The sequence below is a fragment of the Pseudophryne corroboree genome, chromosome 4, assembly GCF_028390025.1.
Source record: "Pseudophryne corroboree isolate aPseCor3 chromosome 4, aPseCor3.hap2, whole genome shotgun sequence".
In the NCBI taxonomy this organism is placed as follows: domain Eukaryota; kingdom Metazoa; phylum Chordata; class Amphibia; order Anura; family Myobatrachidae; genus Pseudophryne; species Pseudophryne corroboree.
In genome coordinates, this window is record NC_086447.1 from 19,254,589 (window position 1) to 19,274,929 (window position 20,341).

The 20,341-nt window shown below is 35.6% G+C and overlaps 30 non-coding genes across 30 annotated transcripts; all 30 read right to left on the reverse strand.

Annotated features, from left to right (window-relative positions):
• Positions 1-17: 17 nt before the first annotated feature.
• On the reverse strand, positions 18-107 carry TRNAY-GUA (transfer RNA tyrosine (anticodon GUA)). The gene is given in 2 exon segments: positions 18-53; positions 71-107. It is a non-coding gene; the product is annotated as a tRNA-Tyr (tRNA).
• Positions 108-1,010: 903 nt separating this feature from the next.
• Positions 1,011-1,092, reverse strand: TRNAS-AGA (transfer RNA serine (anticodon AGA)). Its single transcript has one exon. It is a non-coding gene; the product is annotated as a tRNA-Ser (tRNA).
• A 240-nt stretch (positions 1,093-1,332) lies between these two features.
• TRNAY-GUA (transfer RNA tyrosine (anticodon GUA)) lies at positions 1,333-1,422 on the reverse strand. Its single transcript is given in 2 exon segments — positions 1,333-1,368; positions 1,386-1,422. It is a non-coding gene; the product is annotated as a tRNA-Tyr (tRNA).
• Positions 1,423-2,324: 902 nt separating this feature from the next.
• TRNAS-AGA (transfer RNA serine (anticodon AGA)) lies at positions 2,325-2,406 on the reverse strand. Its single transcript has one exon. It is a non-coding gene; the product is annotated as a tRNA-Ser (tRNA).
• A 240-nt stretch (positions 2,407-2,646) lies between these two features.
• Positions 2,647-2,736, reverse strand: TRNAY-GUA (transfer RNA tyrosine (anticodon GUA)). Its single transcript is given in 2 exon segments — positions 2,647-2,682; positions 2,700-2,736. It is a non-coding gene; the product is annotated as a tRNA-Tyr (tRNA).
• Positions 2,737-3,637: 901 nt separating this feature from the next.
• On the reverse strand, positions 3,638-3,719 carry TRNAS-AGA (transfer RNA serine (anticodon AGA)). Its single transcript has one exon. It is a non-coding gene; the product is annotated as a tRNA-Ser (tRNA).
• Positions 3,720-3,959: 240 nt separating this feature from the next.
• Positions 3,960-4,049, reverse strand: TRNAY-GUA (transfer RNA tyrosine (anticodon GUA)). The gene is given in 2 exon segments: positions 3,960-3,995; positions 4,013-4,049. It is a non-coding gene; the product is annotated as a tRNA-Tyr (tRNA).
• A 902-nt stretch (positions 4,050-4,951) lies between these two features.
• Positions 4,952-5,033, reverse strand: TRNAS-AGA (transfer RNA serine (anticodon AGA)). Its single transcript has one exon. It is a non-coding gene; the product is annotated as a tRNA-Ser (tRNA).
• Positions 5,034-5,273: 240 nt separating this feature from the next.
• TRNAY-GUA (transfer RNA tyrosine (anticodon GUA)) lies at positions 5,274-5,363 on the reverse strand. Its single transcript is given in 2 exon segments — positions 5,274-5,309; positions 5,327-5,363. It is a non-coding gene; the product is annotated as a tRNA-Tyr (tRNA).
• A 902-nt stretch (positions 5,364-6,265) lies between these two features.
• TRNAS-AGA (transfer RNA serine (anticodon AGA)) lies at positions 6,266-6,347 on the reverse strand. The gene has a single exon. It is a non-coding gene; the product is annotated as a tRNA-Ser (tRNA).
• Positions 6,348-6,587: 240 nt separating this feature from the next.
• TRNAY-GUA (transfer RNA tyrosine (anticodon GUA)) lies at positions 6,588-6,677 on the reverse strand. The gene is given in 2 exon segments: positions 6,588-6,623; positions 6,641-6,677. It is a non-coding gene; the product is annotated as a tRNA-Tyr (tRNA).
• A 901-nt stretch (positions 6,678-7,578) lies between these two features.
• Positions 7,579-7,660, reverse strand: TRNAS-AGA (transfer RNA serine (anticodon AGA)). The gene has a single exon. It is a non-coding gene; the product is annotated as a tRNA-Ser (tRNA).
• A 240-nt stretch (positions 7,661-7,900) lies between these two features.
• On the reverse strand, positions 7,901-7,990 carry TRNAY-GUA (transfer RNA tyrosine (anticodon GUA)). Its single transcript is given in 2 exon segments — positions 7,901-7,936; positions 7,954-7,990. It is a non-coding gene; the product is annotated as a tRNA-Tyr (tRNA).
• Positions 7,991-8,892: 902 nt separating this feature from the next.
• Positions 8,893-8,974, reverse strand: TRNAS-AGA (transfer RNA serine (anticodon AGA)). Its single transcript has one exon. It is a non-coding gene; the product is annotated as a tRNA-Ser (tRNA).
• A 240-nt stretch (positions 8,975-9,214) lies between these two features.
• Positions 9,215-9,304, reverse strand: TRNAY-GUA (transfer RNA tyrosine (anticodon GUA)). Its single transcript is given in 2 exon segments — positions 9,215-9,250; positions 9,268-9,304. It is a non-coding gene; the product is annotated as a tRNA-Tyr (tRNA).
• A 902-nt stretch (positions 9,305-10,206) lies between these two features.
• TRNAS-AGA (transfer RNA serine (anticodon AGA)) lies at positions 10,207-10,288 on the reverse strand. The gene has a single exon. It is a non-coding gene; the product is annotated as a tRNA-Ser (tRNA).
• Positions 10,289-10,527: 239 nt separating this feature from the next.
• Positions 10,528-10,617, reverse strand: TRNAY-GUA (transfer RNA tyrosine (anticodon GUA)). Its single transcript is given in 2 exon segments — positions 10,528-10,563; positions 10,581-10,617. It is a non-coding gene; the product is annotated as a tRNA-Tyr (tRNA).
• Positions 10,618-11,519: 902 nt separating this feature from the next.
• On the reverse strand, positions 11,520-11,601 carry TRNAS-AGA (transfer RNA serine (anticodon AGA)). Its single transcript has one exon. It is a non-coding gene; the product is annotated as a tRNA-Ser (tRNA).
• Positions 11,602-11,841: 240 nt separating this feature from the next.
• On the reverse strand, positions 11,842-11,931 carry TRNAY-GUA (transfer RNA tyrosine (anticodon GUA)). The gene is given in 2 exon segments: positions 11,842-11,877; positions 11,895-11,931. It is a non-coding gene; the product is annotated as a tRNA-Tyr (tRNA).
• A 902-nt stretch (positions 11,932-12,833) lies between these two features.
• Positions 12,834-12,915, reverse strand: TRNAS-AGA (transfer RNA serine (anticodon AGA)). Its single transcript has one exon. It is a non-coding gene; the product is annotated as a tRNA-Ser (tRNA).
• Positions 12,916-13,155: 240 nt separating this feature from the next.
• TRNAY-GUA (transfer RNA tyrosine (anticodon GUA)) lies at positions 13,156-13,245 on the reverse strand. The gene is given in 2 exon segments: positions 13,156-13,191; positions 13,209-13,245. It is a non-coding gene; the product is annotated as a tRNA-Tyr (tRNA).
• A 902-nt stretch (positions 13,246-14,147) lies between these two features.
• Positions 14,148-14,229, reverse strand: TRNAS-AGA (transfer RNA serine (anticodon AGA)). Its single transcript has one exon. It is a non-coding gene; the product is annotated as a tRNA-Ser (tRNA).
• Positions 14,230-14,468: 239 nt separating this feature from the next.
• On the reverse strand, positions 14,469-14,558 carry TRNAY-GUA (transfer RNA tyrosine (anticodon GUA)). Its single transcript is given in 2 exon segments — positions 14,469-14,504; positions 14,522-14,558. It is a non-coding gene; the product is annotated as a tRNA-Tyr (tRNA).
• Positions 14,559-15,461: 903 nt separating this feature from the next.
• TRNAS-AGA (transfer RNA serine (anticodon AGA)) lies at positions 15,462-15,543 on the reverse strand. The gene has a single exon. It is a non-coding gene; the product is annotated as a tRNA-Ser (tRNA).
• A 239-nt stretch (positions 15,544-15,782) lies between these two features.
• Positions 15,783-15,872, reverse strand: TRNAY-GUA (transfer RNA tyrosine (anticodon GUA)). The gene is given in 2 exon segments: positions 15,783-15,818; positions 15,836-15,872. It is a non-coding gene; the product is annotated as a tRNA-Tyr (tRNA).
• Positions 15,873-17,095: 1,223 nt separating this feature from the next.
• On the reverse strand, positions 17,096-17,185 carry TRNAY-GUA (transfer RNA tyrosine (anticodon GUA)). Its single transcript is given in 2 exon segments — positions 17,096-17,131; positions 17,149-17,185. It is a non-coding gene; the product is annotated as a tRNA-Tyr (tRNA).
• A 903-nt stretch (positions 17,186-18,088) lies between these two features.
• On the reverse strand, positions 18,089-18,170 carry TRNAS-AGA (transfer RNA serine (anticodon AGA)). The gene has a single exon. It is a non-coding gene; the product is annotated as a tRNA-Ser (tRNA).
• A 239-nt stretch (positions 18,171-18,409) lies between these two features.
• Positions 18,410-18,499, reverse strand: TRNAY-GUA (transfer RNA tyrosine (anticodon GUA)). Its single transcript is given in 2 exon segments — positions 18,410-18,445; positions 18,463-18,499. It is a non-coding gene; the product is annotated as a tRNA-Tyr (tRNA).
• An 898-nt stretch (positions 18,500-19,397) lies between these two features.
• TRNAS-AGA (transfer RNA serine (anticodon AGA)) lies at positions 19,398-19,479 on the reverse strand. The gene has a single exon. It is a non-coding gene; the product is annotated as a tRNA-Ser (tRNA).
• A 239-nt stretch (positions 19,480-19,718) lies between these two features.
• On the reverse strand, positions 19,719-19,808 carry TRNAY-GUA (transfer RNA tyrosine (anticodon GUA)). The gene is given in 2 exon segments: positions 19,719-19,754; positions 19,772-19,808. It is a non-coding gene; the product is annotated as a tRNA-Tyr (tRNA).
• Positions 19,809-20,341: the final 533 nt, after the last annotated feature.

The following is a 20,341-nucleotide window of genomic DNA, read 5'->3' on the forward strand; positions in this document are numbered from 1 at the left end:
GTTTATCAAAAGCATCATCCTTCGAGCCGGAATTGAACCAGCGACCTAAGGATTTCTGTACCAATCACCTCTACAGTCCTCCGCTCTACCAGCTGAGCTATCGAAGGATTCCATGATCGTACATCTGTGATATTACGTGCTATTAAAATGATTGAGTGTTAATTTTAAACATTATCAACTTTCCAAGCAAAATGAAAAATGATTTGACTACACAAAAGAGATTCAACTACTTATTCCTGTGCTGCTTTATCACACAAATTGTCATGTTTAATCATTTGGAAAATATCACTAATAGTTTGACTTATATTTGTGCAATTACTATCAACTGGCTACAGAGCTAGTTTGGAAAGCACTTTCAATAGATTTTTTAGTGTAGCCAAACTTACATCAAGATTAGAGATGCTTGAGCCTATCAAACCTTCTACACTCTTTTAAATTTTGCTTGTTTTGTAAACTAATCAAGTGTTCCAGGAATGATGGGGATATTCCATTGTTTGTTCTGATTTGACAATTCATTTTGGACAATGAGCGGCCCTTTTGAGCTAGTGAAGATAATTGTGCTACATGAGAGTATGCACAGACAATTATTTTTCTTTTTTTGCATTAAAGCACAATTTTTAATAAAGGAGAGGTTAATGATATAATAATTAGCACTGAAAGTCATCTGACACGATTTGAAAGTAAAATGTTGTGTATTGAAAGTAACTAAAAGCTCTTTTTACTTTGAGTGGACATCATTTTCTTTCAAATGAATTTGATATTTTGCTAAATGTACAAAACTTTCTTACAAATTTGACATTCAAAATGCATTTGTAATTAATAAATGCTACTTAGTATGGCTGCTGAGATTCCTGGGCTCAGTCTCAAGTAGAGGAGGAGAATGACGGATAGAGAAAGAGAGAACAGACAGGCATCCTAAAGATTTTGATGTGCCAGTTCCTGACTCACCCTGAGCAACACTGGTTTCAAGCTTTTAGTAAATTTTCTGAAAAATAAAACAAGCATGTGGTCGTAGTCGGCAGGATTTGAACCTACGCGGGGAGACCCCAATGTAATTCTAGTCCATCGCCTTAACCACTCGGCCACGACTACCTCTCATGCAATGTGATGTTTTCACAAAAATTTTCTCTATGGGTTGAGCTACTTCATTTCAGGATGTGAGGATGACTGAAGTAATATTGTATCAGAGATGATTTCCATGGGAAGTTAATCCTGACCACAGTGACCTGCGTTAATGATTTTTAAAATATTACTTGGAGAATGCTTTATACTTGGTACAGTTTTGGGTTTGTAAAATGTCAGTACTGACATCTAAGTTTATCAAAAGCATCATCCTTCGAGCCGGAATTGAACCAGCGACCTAAGGATTTCTGTACCAATCACCTCTACAGTCCTCCGCTCTACCAGCTGAGCTATCGAAGGATTCCATGATCGTACATCTGTGATATTACGTGCTATTAAAATGATTGAGTGTTAATTTTAAACATTATCAACTTTCCAAGCAAAATGAAAAATGATTTGACTACACAAAAGAGATTCAACTACTTATTCCTGTGCTGCTTTATCACACAAATTGTCATGTTTAATCATTTGGAAAATATCACTAATAGTTTGACTTATATTTGTGCAATTACTATCAACTGGCTACAGAGCTAGTTTGGAAAGCACTTTCAATAGATTTTTTAGTGTAGCCAAACTTACATCAAGATTAGAGATGCTTGAGCCTATCAAACCTTCTACACTCTTTTAAATTTTGCTTGTTTTGTAAACTAATCAAGTGTTCCAGGAATGATGGGGATATTCCATTGTTTGTTCTGATTTGACAATTCATTTTGGACAATGAGCGGCCCTTTTGAGCTAGTGAAGATAATTGTGCTACATGAGAGTATGCACAGACAATTATTTTTCTTTTTTTGCATTAAAGCACAATTTTTAATAAAGGAGAGGTTAATGATATAATAATTAGCACTGAAAGTCATCTGACACGATTTGAAAGTAAAATGTTGTGCATTGAAAGTAACCAAAGCTCTTTTTACTTTGAGTGGACATCATTTTCTTTCAAATGAATTTGATATTTTGCTAAATGTACAAAACTTTCTTACAAATTTGACATTCAAAATGCATTTGTAATTAATAAATGCTACTTAGTATGGCTGCTGAGATTCCTGGGCTCAGTCTCAAGTAGAGGATGAGAATGACGGATAGAGAAAGAGAGAACAGACAGGCATCCTAAAGATTTTGATGTGCCAGTTCCTGACTCACCCTGAGCAACACTGGTTTCAAGCTTTTAGTAAATTTTCTGAAAAATAAAACAACCATGTGGTCGTAGTCGGCAGGATTTGAACCTGCGCGGGGAGACCCCAAAGGCTTTCTAGTCCATCGCCTTAACCACTCGGCCACGACTACCTCTCATGCAATGTGATGTTTTCACAAAAATGTTCTCTATGGGTTGAGCTACTTCATTTCAGGATTTGAGGATGACTGAAGTAATATTGTATCAGAGATGATTTCCATGGGAAGTTAATCCTGACCACAGTGACCTGCGTTAATGATTTTTAAAATATAACTTGGAGAATGCTTTATACTTGGTACAGTTTTGGGTTTGTAAAATGTCAGTACTGACATCTAAGTTTATCAAAAGCATCATCCTTCGAGCCGGAATTGAACCAGCGACCTAAGGATTTCTGTACCAATCACCTCTACAGTCCTCCGCTCTACCAGCTGAGCTATCGAAGGATTCCATGATCGTACATCTGTGATATTACGTGCTATTAAAATGATTGAGTGTTAATTTTAAACATTATCAACTTTCCAAGCAAAATGAAAAATGATTTGACTACACAAAAGAGATTCAACTACTTATTCCTGTGCTGCTTTATCACACAAATTGTCATGTTTAATCATTTGGAAAATATCACTAATAGTTTGACTTATATTTGTGCAATTACTATCAACTGGCTACAGAGCTAGTTTGGAAAGCACTTTCAATAGATTTTTTAGTGTAGCCAAACTTACATCAAGATTAGAGATGTTGAGCCTATCAAACCTTCTACACTCTTTTAAATTTTGCTTGTTTTGTAAACTAATCAAGTGTTCCAGGAATGATGGGGATATTCCATTGTTTGTTCTGATTTAACAATTCATTTTGGACAATGAGCGGCCCTTTTGAGCTAGTGAAGATAATTGTGCTACATGAGAGTATGCACAGACAATTATTTTTCTTTTTTTGCATTAAAGCACAATTTTTAATAAAGGAGAGGTTAATGATATAATAATTAGCACTGAAAGTCATCTGACACGATTTGAAAGTAAAATGTTGTGCATTGAAAGTAACCAAAGCTCTTTTTACTTTGAGTGGACATCATTTTCTTTCAAATGAATTTGATATTTTGCTAAATGTACAAAACTTTCTTACAAATTTGACATTCAAAATGCATTTGTAATTAATAAATGCTACTTAGTATGGCTGCTGAGATTCCTGGGCTCAGTCTCAAGTAGAGGATGAGAATGACGGATAGAGAAAGAGAGAACAGACAGGCATCCTAAAGATTTTGATGTGCCAGTTCCTGACTCACCCTGAGCAACACTGGTTTCAAGCTTTTAGTAAATTTTCTGAAAAATAAAACAACCATGTGGTCGTAGTCGGCAGGATTTGAACCTGCGCGGGGAGACCCCAATGGCTTTCTAGTCCATCGCCTTAACCACTCGGCCACGACTACCTCTCATGCAATGTGATGTTTTCACAAAAATGTTCTCTATGGGTTGAGCAACTTCATTTCAGGATTTGAGGATGACTGAAGTAATATTGTATCAGAGATGATTTCCATGGGAAGTTAATCCTGACCACAGTGACCTGCGTTAATGATTTTTAAAATATAACTTGGAGAATGCTTTATACTTGGTACAGTTTTGGGTTTGTAAAATGTCAGTACTGACATCTAAGTTTATCAAAAGCATCATCCTTCGAGCCGGAATTGAACCAGCGACCGAAGGATTTCTGTACCAATCACCTCTACAGTCCTCTGCTCTACCAGCTGAGCTATCGAAGGATTCCATGATTGTACATCTGTGATATTACGTGCTATTAAAATGACTGAGTGTTAATTTTAAACATTATCAACTTTCCAAGCAAAATAAAAAATGATTTGACTACACAAAAGAGATTCAACTACTTATTCCTGTGTTGCTTTATCACACAAATTGTCATGTTTAATCATTTGGAAAATATCACTAATAGTTTGACTTATATTTGTGCAATTACTATCAACTGGCTACAGAGCTAGTTTGGAAAGCACTTTCAATAGATTTTTTAGTGTAGCCAAACTTACATCAAGATTAGAGATGCTTGAGCCTATCAAACCTTCTACACTCTTTTAAATTTTGCTTGTTTTGTAAACTAATCAAGTGTTCCAGGAATGATGGGGATATTCCATTGTTTGTTCTGATTTGACAATTCATTTTGGACAATGAGCGGCCCTTTTGAGCTAGTGAAGATAATTGTGCTACATGAGAGTATGCACAGACAATTATTTTTCTTTTTTTGCATTAAAGCACAATTTTTAATAAAGGAGAGGTTAATGATATAATAATTAGCACTGAAAGTCATCTGACACGATTTGAAAGTAAAATGTTGTGCATTGAAAGTAACCAAAGCACTTTTTACTTTGAGTGGACATCATTTTCTTTCAAATGAATTTGATATTTTGCTAAATGTACAAAACTTTCTTACAAATTTGACATTCAAAATGCATTTGTAATTAATAAATGCTACTTAGTATGGCTGCTGAGATTCCTGGGCTCAGTCTCAAGTAGAGGAGGAGAATGACGGATAGAGAAAGAGAGAACAGACAGGCATCCTAAAGATTTTGATGTGCCAGTTCCTGACTCACCCTGAGCAACACTGGTTTCAAGCTTTTAGTAAATTTTCTGAAAAACTCAACAACCATGTGGTCGTAGTCGGCATGATTTGAACCTGCGCGGGGAGACCCCAATGTAATTCTAGTCCATCGCCTTAACCACTCGGCCACAACTACCTCTCATGCAATGTGAAGTTTTCACAAAAATTTTCTCTATGGGTTGAGCTACTTCATTTCAGGATGTGAGGATGACTGAAGTAATATTGTATCAGAGATGATTTCCATGGGAAGTTAATCCTGACCACAGTGACCTGCGTTAATGATTTTTAAAATATAACTTGGAGAATGCTTTATACTTGGTACAGTTTTGGGTTTGTAAAATGTCAGTACTGACATCTAAGTTTATCAAAAGCATCATCCTTCGAGCCGGAATTGAACCAGCGACCTGAGGATTTCTGTACCAAGCACCTCTACAGTCCTCCGCTCTACCAGCTGAGCTATCGAAGGATTCCATGATCGTATATCTGTGATATTACGTGCTATTAAAATGATTTAGTGTTAATTTTAAACATTATCAACTTTCCAAGCAAAATAAAAAATGATTTGACTACACAAAAGAGATTCAACTACTTATTCCTGTGTTGCTTTATCACACAAATTGTCATGTTTAATCATTTGGAAAATATCACTAATAGTTTGACTTATATTTGTGCAATTACTATCAACTGGCTACAGAGCTAGTTTGGAAAGCACTTTCAATAGATTTTTTAGTGTAGCCAAACTTACATCAAGATTAGAGATGCTTGAGCCTATCAAACCTTCTACACTCTTTTAAATTTTGCTTGTTTTGTAAACTAATCAAGTGTTCCAGGAATGATGGGGATATTCCATTGTTTGTTCTGATTTGACAATTCATTTTGGACAATGAGCGGCCCTTTTGAGCTAGTGAAGATAATTGTGCTACATGAGAGTATGCACAGACATTCATTTTTCTTTTTTTGCATTAAAGCACAATTTTTAATAAAGGAGAGGTTAATGATATAATAATTAGCACTGAAAGTCATCTGACACGATTTGAAAGTAAAATGTTGTGCATTGAAAGTAACCAAAGCTCTTTTTACTTTGAGTGGACATCATTTTCTTTCAAATGAATTTGATATTTTGCTAAATGTACAAAACTTTCTTACAAATTTGATATTCAAAATGCATGTTTAATTAATAAATGCTACTTAGTATGGCTGCTGAGATTCCTGGGCTCAGTCTCAAGTAGAGGAGGAGAATGACGGATAGAGAAAGAGAGAACAGACAGGCATCCTAAAGATTTTGATGTGCCAGTTCCTGACTCACCCTGAGCAACACTGGTTTCAAGCTTTTAGTAAATTTTCTGAAAAATAAAACAACCATGTGGTCGTAGTCGGCAGGATTTGAACCTGCGCGGGGAGACCCCAATGGCTTTCTAGTCCATCGCCTTAACTACTCGGCCACGACTACCTCTCATGCAATGTGATGTTTTCACAAAAATGTTCTCTATGGGTTGAGCTACTTCATTTCAGGATTTGAGGATGACTGAAGTAATATTGTATCAGAGATGATTTCCATGGGAAGTTAATCCTGACCACAGTGACCTGCGTTAATGATTTTTAAAATATAACTTGGAGAATGCTTTATACTTGGTACAGTTTTGGGTTTGTAAAATGTCAGTACTGACATCTAAGTTTATCAAAAGCATCATCCTTCGAGCCGGAATTGAACCAGCGACCTAAGGATTTCTGTACCAATCACCTCTACAGTCCTCCGCTCTACCAGCTGAGCTATCGAAGGATTCCATGATCGTACATCTGTGATATTACGTGCTATTAAAATGATTGAGTGTTAATTTTAAACATTATCAACTTTCCAAGCAAAATGAAAAATGATTTGACTACACAAAAGAGATTCAACTACTTATTCCTGTGCTGCTTTATCACACAAATTGTCATGTTTAATCATTTGGAAAATATCACTAATAGTTTGACTTATATTTGTGCAATTACTATCAACTGGCTACAGAGCTAGTTTGGAAAGCACTTTCAATAGATTTTTTAGTGTAGCCAAACTTACATCAAGATTAGAGATGTTGAGCCTATCAAACCTTCTACACTCTTTTAAATTTTGCTTGTTTTGTAAACTAATCAAGTGTTCCAGGAATGATGGGGATATTCCATTGTTTGTTCTGATTTGACAATTCATTTTGGACAATGAGCGGCCCTTTTGAGCTAGTGAAGATAATTGTGCTACATGAGAGTATGCACAGACAATTATTTTTCTTTTTTTGCATTAAAGCACAATTTTTAATAAAGGAGAGGTTAATGATATAATAATTAGCACTGAAAGTCATCTGACACGATTTGAAAGTAAAATGTTGTGCATTGAAAGTAACCAAAGCTCTTTTTACTTTGAGTGGACATCATTTTCTTTCAAATGAATTTGATATTTTGCTAAATGTACAAAACTTTCTTACAAATTTGACATTCAAAATGCATTTGTAATTAATAAATGCTACTTAGTATGGCTGCTGAGATTCCTGGGCTCAGTCTCAAGTAGAGGATGAGAATGACGGATAGAGAAAGAGAGAACAGACAGGCATCCTAAAGATTTTGATGTGCCAGTTCCTGACTCACCCTGAGCAACACTGGTTTCAAGCTTTTAGTAAATTTTCTGAAAAATAAAACAACCATGTGGTCGTAGTCGGCAGGATTTGAACCTGCGCGGGGAGACCCCAATGGCTTTCTAGTCCATCGCCTTAACCACTCGGCCACGACTACCTCTCATGCAATGTGATGTTTTCACAAAAATGTTCTCTATGGGTTGAGCAACTTCATTTCAGGATTTGAGGATGACTGAAGTAATATTGTATCAGAGATGATTTCCATGGGAAGTTAATCCTGACCACAGTGACCTGCGTTAATGATTTTTAAAATATAACTTGGAGAATGCTTTATACTTGGTACAGTTTTGGGTTTGTAAAATGTCAGTACTGACATCTAAGTTTATCAAAAGCATCATCCTTCGAGCCGGAATTGAACCAGCGACCTAAGGATTTCTGTACCAATCACCTCTACAGTCCTCTGCTCTACCAGCTGAGCTATCGAAGGATTCCATGATTGTACATCTGTGATATTACGTGCTATTAAAATGACTGAGTGTTAATTTTAAACATTATCAACTTTCCAAGCAAAATAAAAAATGATTTGACTACACAAAAGAGATTCAACTACTTATTCCTGTGTTGCTTTATCACACAAATTGTCATGTTTAATCATTTGGAAAATATCACTAATAGTTTGACTTATATTTGTGCAATTACTATCAACTGGCTACAGAGCTAGTTTGGAAAGCACTTTCAATAGATTTTTTAGTGTAGCCAAACTTACATCAAGATTAGAGATGCTTGAGCCTATCAAACCTTCTACACTCTTTTAAATTTTGCTTGTTTTGTAAACTAATCAAGTGTTCCAGGAATGATGGGGATATTCCATTGTTTGTTCTGATTTGACAATTCATTTTGGACAATGAGCGGCCCTTTTGAGCTAGTGAAGATAATTGTGCTACATGAGAGTATGCACAGACAATTATTTTTCTTTTTTTGCATTAAAGCACAATTTTTAATAAAGGAGAGGTTAATGATATAATAATTAGCACTGAAAGTCATCTGACACGATTTGAAAGTAAAATGTTGTGCATTGAAAGTAACCAAAGCACTTTTTACTTTGAGTGGACATCATTTTCTTTCAAATGAATTTGATATTTTGCTAAATGTACAAAACTTTCTTACAAATTTGACATTCAAAATGCATTTGTAATTAATAAATGCTACTTAGTATGGCTGCTGAGATTCCTGGGCTCAGTCTCAAGTAGAGGAGGAGAATGACGGATAGAGAAAGAGAGAACAGACCGGCATCCTAAAGATTTTGATGTGCCAGTTCCTGACTCACCCTGAGCAACACTGGTTTCAAGCTTTTAGTAAATTTTCTGAAAAATTAAACAACCATGTGGTCGTAGTCGGCAGGATTTGTACCTGCGCGGGGAGACCCCAATGTAATTCTAGTCCATCGCCTTAACCACTCGGCCACGACTACCTTTCATGCAATGTGAAGTTTTCACAAAAATTTTCTCTATGGGTTGAGCTACTTCATTTCAGGATGTGAGGATGACTGAAGTAATATTGTATCAGAGATGATTTCCATGGGAAGTTAATCCTGACCACAGTGACCTGCGTTAATGATTTTTAAAATATAACTTGGAGAATGCTTTATACTTGGTACAGTTTTGGGTTTGTAAAATGTCAGTACTGACATCTAAGTTTATCAAGAGCATCATCCTTCGAGCCGGAATTGAACCAGCGACCTGAGGATTTCTGTACCAAGCACCTCTACAGTCCTCCGCTCTACCAGCTGAGCTATCGAAGGATTCCATGATCGTATAGCTGTGATATTACGTACTATTAAAATGATTGAGTGTTAATTTTAAACATTATCAACTTTCCAAGCAAAATAAAAAATGATTTGACTACACAAAAGAGATTCAACTACTTATTCCTGTGTTGCTTTATCACACAAATTGTCATGTTTAATCATTTGGAAAATATCACTAATAGTTTGACTTATATTTGTGCAATTACTATCAACTGGCTACAGAGCTAGTTTGGAAAGCACTTTCCATAGATTTTTTAGTGTAGCCAAACTTACATCAAGATTAGAGATGCTTGAGCCTATCAAACCTTCTACACTCTTTTAAATTTTGCTTGTTTTGTAAACTAATCAAGTGTTCCAGGAATGATGGGGATATTCCATTGTTTGTTCTGATTTGACAATTCATTTTGGACAATGAGCGGCCCTTTTGAGCTAGTGAAGATAATTGTGCTACATGAGAGTATGCACAGACAATTATTTTTCTTTTTTTGCATTAAAGCACAATTTTTAATAAAGGAGAGGTTAATGATATAATAATTAGCACTGAAAGTCATCTGACACGATTTGAAAGTAAAATGTTGTGCATTGAAAGTAACCAAAGCTCTTTTTACTTTGAGTGGACATCATTTTCTTTCAAATGAATTTGATATTTTGCTAAATGTACAAAACTTTCTTACAAATTTGACATTCAAAATGCATTTGTAATTAATAAATGCTACTTAGTATGGCTGCTGAGATTCCTGGGCTCAGTCTCAAGTAGAGGAGGAGAATGACGGATAGAGAAAGAGAGAACAGGCAGGCATCCTAAAGATTTTGATGTGCCAGTTCCTGACTCACCCTGAGCAACACTGGTTTCAAGCTTTTAGTAAATTTTCTGAAAAATAAAACAACCATGTGGTCGTAGTCGGCAAGATTTGAACCTGCGCGGGGAGACCCCAATGGCTTTCTAGTCCATCGCCTTAACCACTCGGCCATGACTACCTCTCATGCAATGTGATGTTTTCACAAAAGTTTCTCTATGGGTTGAGCTACTTCATTTCAGGCTGTGAGGATGACTGAAGTAATATTGTATCAGAGATGATTTCCATGGGAAGTTAATCCTGACCACAGTGACCTGCGTTAATGATTTTTAAAATATAACTTGGAGAATGCTTTATACTTGGTACAGTTTTGGGTTTGTAAAATGTCAGTACTGACCTCTAAGTTTATCAAATGCATCATCCTTCGAGCCGGAATTGAACCAGCAACCTAAGGATTTCTGTACCAATCACTTCTACAGTCTTCCGCTCTACCAGCTGAGCTATCGAAGGATTCCATGATCTTACAACTGTGATATTACATGCTATTAAAATGATTGAGTGTTAATTTGAAACATTATCAACTTTCCAAGCAAAATGAAAAATGATTTGACTACACAAAAGAGATTCAACTACTTATTCCTGTGTTGCTTTATCACACAAATTGTCATGTTTAATCATTTGGAAAATATCACTAAAAGTTTGACTTATATTTGTGCAATTACTATCAACTGGCTACAGAGCTAGTTTGGAAAGCACTTTCAATAGATTTTTTAGTGTAGCCAAACTTACATCAAGATTAGAGATGCTTGAGCCTATCAAAACTTCTACACTCTTTTAAATTTTGCTTGTTTTGTAAACTAATCAAGTGTTCCAGGAATGATGGGGATATTCCATTGTTTGTTCTGATTTGACAATTCATTTTGGACAATGAGCGGCCCTTTTGAGCTAGTGAAGATAATTGTGCTACATGAGAGTATGCACAGACAATTATTTTTCTTTTTTTGCATTAAAGCACAATTTTTAATAAAGAAGAGGTTAATGATATAATAATTAGCACTGAAAGTCATCTGACACGATTTGAAAGTAAAATGTTGTGCATTGAAAGTAACCAAAGCTCTTTTTACTTTGAGTGGACATCATTTTCTTTCAAATGAATTTGATATTTTGCTAAATGTACAAAACTTTCTTACAAATTTGACATTCAAAATGCATTTGTAATTAATAAATGCTACTTAGTATGGCTGCTGAGATTCCTGGGCTCAGTCTCAAGTAGAGGAGGAGAATGACGGATAGAGAAAGAGAGAACAGACAGGCATCCTAAAGATTTTGATGTGCCAGTTCCTGACTCACCCTGAGCAACACTGGTTTCAAGCTTTTAGTAAATTTTCTGAAAAACTCAACAACCATGTGGTCGTAGTCGGCATGATTTGAACCTGCGCGGGGAGACCCCAATGTAATTCTAGTCCATCGCCTTAACCACTCGGCCACAACTACCTCTCATGCAATGTGAAGTTTTCACAAAAATTTTCTCTATGGGTTGAGCTACTTCATTTCAGGATGTGAGGATGACTGAAGTAATATTGTATCAGAGATGATTTCCATGGGAAGTTAATCCTGACCACAGTGACCTGCGTTAATGATTTTTAAAATATAACTTGGAGAATGCTTTATACTTGGTACAGTTTTGGGTTTGTAAAATGTCAGTACTGACATCTAAGTTTATCAAAAGCATCATCCTTCGAGCCGGAATTGAACCAGCGACCTGAGGATTTCTGTACCAAGCACCTCTACAGTCCTCCGCTCTACCAGCTGAGCTATCGAAGGATTCCATGATCGTATATCTGTGATATTACGTGCTATTAAAATGATTGAGTGTTAATTTTAAACATTATCAACTTTCCAAGCAAAATAAAAAATGATTTGACTACACAAAAGAGATTCAACTACTTATTCCTGTGTTGCTTTATCACACAAATTGTCATGTTTAATCATTTGGAAAATATCACTAATAGTTTGACTTATATTTGTGCAATTACTATCAACTGGCTACAGAGCTAGTTTGGAAAGCACTTTCAATAGATTTTTTAGTGTAGCCAAACTTACATCAAGATTAGAGATGCTTGAGCCTATCAAACCTTCTACACTCTTTTAAATTTTGCTTGTTTTGTAAACTAATCAAGTGTTCCAGGAATGATGGGGATATTCCATTGTTTGTTCTGATTTGACAATTCATTTTGGACAATGAGCGGCCCTTTTGAGCTAGTGAAGATAATTGTGCTACATGAGAGTATGCACAGACATTCATTTTTCTTTTTTTGCATTAAAGCACAATTTTTAATAAAGGAGAGGTTAATGATATAATAATTAGCACTGAAAGTCATCTGACACGATTTGAAAGTAAAATGTTGTGCATTGAAAGTAACCAAAGCTCTTTTTACTTTGAGTGGACATCATTTTCTTTCAAATGAATTTGATATTTTGCTAAATGTACAAAACTTTCTTACAAATTTGATATTCAAAATGCATGTTTAATTAATAAATGCTACTTAGTATGGCTGCTGAGATTCCTGGGCTCAGTCTCAAGTAGAGGAGGAGAATGACGGATAGAGAAAGAGAGAACAGACAGGCATCCTAAAGATTTTGATGTGCCAGTTCCTGACTCACCCTGAGCAACACTGGTTTCAAGCTTTTAGTAAATTTTCTGAAAAATAAAACAAGCATGTGGTCGTTGTCGGCAGGATTTGAACCTACGCGGGGAGACCCCAATGTAATTCTAGTCCATCGCCTTAACCACTCGGCCACGACTACCTTTCATGCAATGTGATGTTTTCACAAAAATTTTCTCTATGGGTTGAGCTACTTCATTTCAGGATGTGAGGATGACTGAAGTAATATTGTATCAGAGATGATTTCCATGGGAAGTTAATCCTGACCACAGTGACCTGCGTTAATGATTTTTAAAATATAACTTGGAGAATGCTTTATACTTGGTACAGTTTTGGGTTTGTAAAATGTCAGTACTGACATCTAAGTTTATCAAAAGCATCATCCTTCGAGCCGGAATTGAACCAGCGACCTAAGGATTTCTGTACCAATCACCTCTACAATCCTCCGCTCTACCAGCTGAGCTATCGAAGGATTCCATGATCGCACATCTGTGATATTACGTGCTATTAAAATGATTGAGTGTTAATTTTAAACATTATCAACTTTCCAAGCAAAATGAAAAATGATTTGACTACACAAAAGAGATTCAACTACTTATTCCTGTGCTGCTTTATCACACAAATTGTCATGTTTAATCATTTGGAAAATATCACTAATAGTTTGACTTATATTTGTGCAATTACTATCAACTGGCTACAGAGCTAGTTTGGAAAGTACTTTCAATAGATTTTTTAGTGTAGCCAAACTTACATCAAGATTAGAGATGCTTGAGCCTATCAAACCTTCTACACTCTTTTAAATTTTGCTTGTTTTGTAAACTAATCAAGTGTTCCAGGAATGATGGGGATATTCCATTGTTTGTTCTGATTTGACAATTCATTTTGGACAATGAGCGGCCCTTTTGAGCTAGTGAAGATAATTGTGCTACATGAGAGTATGCACAGACAATTATTTTTCTTTTTTTGCATTAAAGCACAATTTTTAATAAAGGAGAGGTTAATGATATAATAATTAGCACTGAAAGTCATCTGACACGATTTGAAAGTAAAATGTTGTGCATTGAAAGTAACCAAAGCTCTTTTTACTGTGAGTGGACATCATTTTCTTTCAAATGAATTTGATATTTTGCTAAATGTACAAAACTTTCTTACAAATTTGACATTCAAAATGCATTTGTAATTAATAAATGCTACTTAGTATGGCTGCTGAGATTCCTGGGCTCAGTCTCAAGTAGAGGAGGAGAATGACGGATAGAGAAAGAGAGAACAGGCAGGCATCCTAAAGATTTTGATGTGCCAGTTCCTGACTCACCCTGAGCAACACTGGTTTCAAGCTTTTAGTAAATTTTCTGAAAAATAAAACAACCATGTGGTCGTAGTCGGCAAGATTTGAACCTGCGCGGGGAGACCCCAATGGCTTTCTAGTCCATCGCCTTAACCACTCGGCCATGACTACCTCTCATGCAATGTGATGTTTTCACAAAAGTTTCTCTATGGGTTGAGCTACTTCATTTCAGGCTGTGAGGATGACTGAAGTAATATTGTATCAGAGATGATTTCCATGGGAAGTTAATCCTGACCACAGTGACCTGCGTTAATGATTTTTAAAATATAACTTGGAGAATGCTTTATACTTGGTACAGTTTTGGGTTTGTAAAATGTCAGTACTGACATCTAAGTTTATCAAATGCGTCATCCTTCGAGCCGGAATTGAACCAGCAACCTAAGGATTTCTGTACCAATCACTTCTACAGTCCTCCGCTCTACCAGCTGAGCTATCGAAGTATTCCATGATCTTACAACTGTGATATTACATGCTATTAAAATGATTGAGTGTTAATTTGAAACATTATCAACTTTCCAAGCAAAATGAAAAATGATTTGACTACACAAAAGAGATTCAACTACTTATTCCTGTGTTGCTTTATCACACAAATTGTCATGTTTAATCATTTGGAAAATATCACTAATAGTTTGACTTATATTTGTGCAATTACTATCAACTGGCTACAGAGCTAGTTTGGAAAGCACTTTCAATAGATTTTTTAGTGTAGCCAAACTTACATCAAGATTAGAGATGCTTGAGCCTATCAAACCTTCTACACTCTTTTAAATTTTGCTTGTTTTGTAAACTAATCAAGTGTTCCAGGAATGATGGGGATATTCCATTGTTTGTTCTGATTTGACAATTCATTTTGGACAATGAGCGGCCCTTTTGAGCTAGTGAAGATAATTGTGCTACATGAGAGTATGCACAGACAATTATTTTTCTTTTTTTGCATTAAAGCACATTTTTTAATAAAGGAGAGGTTAATGATATAATAATTAGCACTGAAAGTCATCTGACACGATTTGAAAGTAAAATGTTGTGCATTGAAAGTAACCAAAACTCTTTTTACTTTGAGTGGACATCATTTTCTTTCAAATGAATTTGATATTTTGCTAAATGTACAAAACTTTCTTACAAATTTGATATTCAAAATGCATTTGTAATTAATAAATGCTACTTAGTATGGCTGCTGAGATTCCTGGGCTCAGTCTCAAGTAGAGGAGGAGAATGACGGATAGAGAAAGAGAGAACAGACAGGCATCCTAAAGATTTTGATGTGCCAGTTCCTGACTCACCCTGAGCAACACTGGTTTCAAGCTTTTAGTAAATTTTTCTGAAAAATAAAACAACCATGTGGTCGTAGTCGGCAGGATTTGAACCTGCGCAGGAAGACTCCAATGTAATTCTAATCCATCGCCTTAACCACTCGGCCACGACTACCTCTCATGCAATGTGATGTTTTCACAAAAGTTTCTCTATGGGTTGAGCTACTTCATTTCAGGATGTGAGGATGACTGAAGTAATATTGTATCAGAGATGATTTCCATGGGAAGTTAATCCTGACCACAGTGACCTGCGTTAATGATTTTTAAAATATAACTTGGAGAATGCTTTATACTTGGTACAGATTTGGGTTTGTAAAATGTCAGTACTGACATCTAAGTTTATCAAAAGCATCATCCTCCGAGCCGGAATTGAACCAGCGACTTAAGGATTTCTGTACCAATCACCTCTACAGTCCTCCGCTCTACCAGCTGAGCTATCGAAGGATTCCATGATCGTACATCTGTGATATTACGTGCTATTAAAATGATTGAGTGTTAATTTTAAACATTATCAACTTTCCAAGCAAAATGAAAAATGATTTGACTACACAAAAGAAATTCAACTACTTATTCCTGTGTTGCTTTATCACACAAATTGTCATGTTTAATCATTTGGAAAATATCACTAATAGTTTGACTTATATTTGTGCAATTACTATCAACTGGCTACAGAGCTAGTTTGGAAAGCACTTTCAATAGATTTTTTAGTGTAGCCAAACTTACATCAAGATTAGAGATGCTTGAGCCTATCAAAACTTCTACACTCTTTTAAATTTTGCTTGTTTTGTAAACTAATCAAGTGTTCCAGGAATGATGGGGATATTCCATTGTTTGTTCTGATTTGACAATTAATTTTGGACAATGAGCGGCCCTTTTGAGCTAGTGAAGATAATTGTGCTACATGAGAGTATGCACAGACAATTATTTTTCTTTTTTTGCATTAAAGCACAATTTTTAATAAAGGAGAGGTTAATGATATAATAATTAGCACTGAAAGTCATCTGACACGATTTGAAAGTAAAATGTTGTGCATTGAAAGTAACCAAAGCTCTTTTTACTTTGAGTGGACATCATTTTCTTTCAAATGAATTTGATATTTTGCTAAATGTACAAAACTTTCTTACAAATTTGACATTCAAAATGCATTTGTAATTAATAAATGCTACTTAGTATGGCTGCTGAGATTCCTGGGCTCAGTCTCAAGTAGAGGAGGAGAATGACGGATAGAGAAAGAGAGAACAGGCAGGCATCCTAAAGATTTTGATGTGCCAGTTCCTGACTCACCCTGAGCAACACTGGTTTCAAGCTTTTAGTAAATTTTCTGAAAAATAAAACAACCATGTGGTCGTAGTCGGCAAGATTTAAACCTGCGCAAGGAGACCCCAATGGCTTTCTAGTCCATCGCCTTAACCACTCGGCCATGACTACCTCTCATGCAATGTGATGTTTTCACAAAAGTTTCTCTATGGGTTGAGCTACTTCATTTCAGGCTGTGAGGATGACTGAAGTAATATTGTATCAGAGATGATTTCCATGGGAAGTTAATCCTGACCACAGTGACCTGCGTTAATGATTTTTAAAATATAACTTGGAGAATGCTTTATACTTGGTACAGTTTTGGGTTTGTAAAATGTCAGTACTGACATCTAAGTTTATCAAATGCGTCATCCTTCGAGCCGGAATTGAACCAGCAACCTAAGGATTTCTGTACCAATCACTTCTACAGTCCTTCGCTCTACCAGCTGAGCTATCGAAGGATTCCATGATCTTACAACTGTGATATTACATGCTATTAAAATGATTGAGTGTTAATTTGAAACATTATCAACTTTCCAAGCAAAATGAAAAATGATTTGACTACACAAAAGAGATTCAACTACTTATTCCTGTGTTGCTTTATCACACAAATTGTCATGTTTAATCATTTGGAAAATATCACTAATAGTTTGACTTATATTTGTGCAATTACTATCAACTGGCTACAGAGCTAGTTTGGAAAGCACTTTCAATAGATTTTTTAGTGTAGCCAAACTTACATCAAGATTAGAGATGCTTGAGCCTATCAAACCTTCTACACTCTTTTAAATTTTGCTTGTTTTGTAAACTAATCAAGTGTTCCAGGAATGATGGGGATATTCCATTGTTTGTTCTGATTTGACAATTCATTTTGGACAATGAGCGGCCCTTTTGAGCTAGTGAAGATAATTGTGCTACATGAGAGTATGCACAGACAATTATTTTTCTTTTTTTGCATTAAAGCACAATTTTTAATAAAGGAGAGGTTAATGATATAATAATTAGCACTGAAAGTCATCTGACACGATTTGAAAGTAAAATGTTGTGCATTGAAAGTAACCAAAGCTCTTTTTACTTTGAGTGGACATCATTTTCTTTCAAATGAATTTGATATTTTGCTAAATGTACAAAACTTTCTTACAAATTTGACATTCAAAATGCATTTGTAATTAATAAATGCTACTTAGTATGGCTGCTGAGATTCCTGGGCTCAGTCTCAAGTAGAGGAGGAGAATGACGGATAGAGAAAGAGAGAACAGACAGGCATCCTAAAGATTTTGATGTGCCAGTTCCTGACTCACCCTGAGCAACACTGGTTTCAAGCTTTTAGTAAATTTTTCTGAAAAATAAAACAACCATGTGGTCGTAGTCGGCAGGATTTGAACCTGCGCAGGGAGACTCCAATGTAATTCTAATCCATCGCCTTAACCACTCGGCCACGACTACCTCTCATGCAATGTGATGTTTTCACAAAAGTTTCTCTATGGGTTGAGCTACTTCATTTCAGGATGTGAGGATGACTGAAGTAATATTGTATCAGAGATGATTTCCATGGGAAGTTAATCCTGACCACAGTGACCTGCGTTAATGATTTTTAAAATATAACTTGGAGAATGCTTTATACTTGGTACAGATTTGGGTTTGTAAAATGTCAGTACTGACATCTAAGTTTATCAAAAGCATCATCCTTCGAGCCGGAATTGAACCAGCGACTTAAGGATTTCTGTACCAATCACCTCTACAGTCCTCCGCTCTACCAGCTGAGCTATTGAAGGATTCCATGATCGTACATCTGTGATATTACGTGCTATTAAAATGATTGAGTGTTAATTTTAAACATTATCAACTTTCCAAGCAAAATGAAAAATGATTTGACTACACAAAAGAGATTCAACTACTTATTCCTGTGTTGCTTTATCACACAAATTGTCATGTTTAATCATTTGGAAAATATCACTAATAGTTTGACTTATATTTGTGCAATTACTATCAACTGGCTACAGAGCTAGTTTGGAAAGCACTTTCAATAGATTTTTTAGTGTAGCCACACTTACATCAAGATTAGAGATGCTTGAGCCTATCAAAACTTCTACACTCTTTTAAATTTTGCTTGTTTTGTAAACTAATCAAGTGTTCCAGGAATGATGGGGATATTCCATTGTTTGTTCTGATTTGACAATTCATTTTGGACAATGAGCGGCCCTTTTGAGCTAGTGAAGATAATTGTGCTACATGAGAGTATGCACAGACAATTATTTTTCTTTTTTTGCATTAAAGCACAATTTTTAATAAAGGGTTAATGATATAATAATTAGCACTGAAAGTCATCTGACACGATTTGAAAGTAAAATGTTGTGCATTGAAAGTAACCAAAGCTCTTTTTACTTTGAGTGGACATCATTTTCTTTCAAATGAATTTGATATTTTGCTAAATGTACAAAACTTTCATACAAATTTGACATTCAAAATGCATTTGTACTGAATAACTGCTACTTACTATGGCTGCTGAGATTCCTGGGCTCAGTCTCAAGTAGAGGAGGAGAATGACGGATAGAGAAAGAGAGAACAGGCAGGCATCCTAAAGATTTTGATGTGCTAGTTCCTGACTCACCCTGAGCAACACTGGTTTCAAGCTTTTAGTAAATTTTCTGAAAAATAAAACAACCATGTGGTCGTAGTCGGCAGGATTTGAACCTTCGCGGGGAGAACCCAATGGATTTCTAGTCCATCGCCTTAACCACTCAGCCACAACTACCTCTCATGCAATGTGATGTTTTCACAAAAGTTTCTCTATGGGTTGAGCTACTTCATTTCAGGCTGTGAGGATGACTGAAGTAATATTGTATCAGAGATGATTTCCATGGGAAGTTAATCCTGACCACAGTGACCTGCGTTAATGATTTTTAAAATATAACTTGGAGAATGCTTTATACTTGGTACAGTTTTGGGTTTGTAAAATGTCAGTACTGACATTTAAGTTTATCGAAAGCGTTATCCTTCGAGCCGGAATTGATCCAGCAACCTAAGGATTTCTGTACCAATCACCTTTACAGTCCTCCGCTCTACCAGCTGAGCTATCGAAGGATTCCATGATCGTACAACTGTGATATTACGTGCTATTAAAATGATTGAGTGTTAATTTTAAACATTATCAACTTTCCAAGCAAAATGAAAAATGATTTGACTACACAAAAGAGATTCAACTACTTATTCCTGTGTTGCTTTATCGCACAAATTGTCATGTTTAATCATTTGGAAAATATCACTAATAGTTTGACTTATATTTGTGCAATTACTATCAACTGGCTAGAGAGCTGGTTTGGAAAGCACTTTCAATAGATTTTTTAGTGTAGCCAAACTTACATCAAGATTAGAGATGCTTGAGCCTATCAAACCTTCTACACTCTTTTAAATTTTGCTTGTTTTGTAAACTAATCAAGTGTTCCAGGAATGATGGGGATATTCCATTGTTTGTTCTGATTTGACAATTCATTTTGGACAATGAGCGGCCCTTTTGAGCTAGTGAAGATAATTGTGCTACATGAGAGTATGCACAGACAATTATTTTTCTTTTTTTGCATTAAAGCACAATTTTTAATAAAGGAGAGGTTAATAAT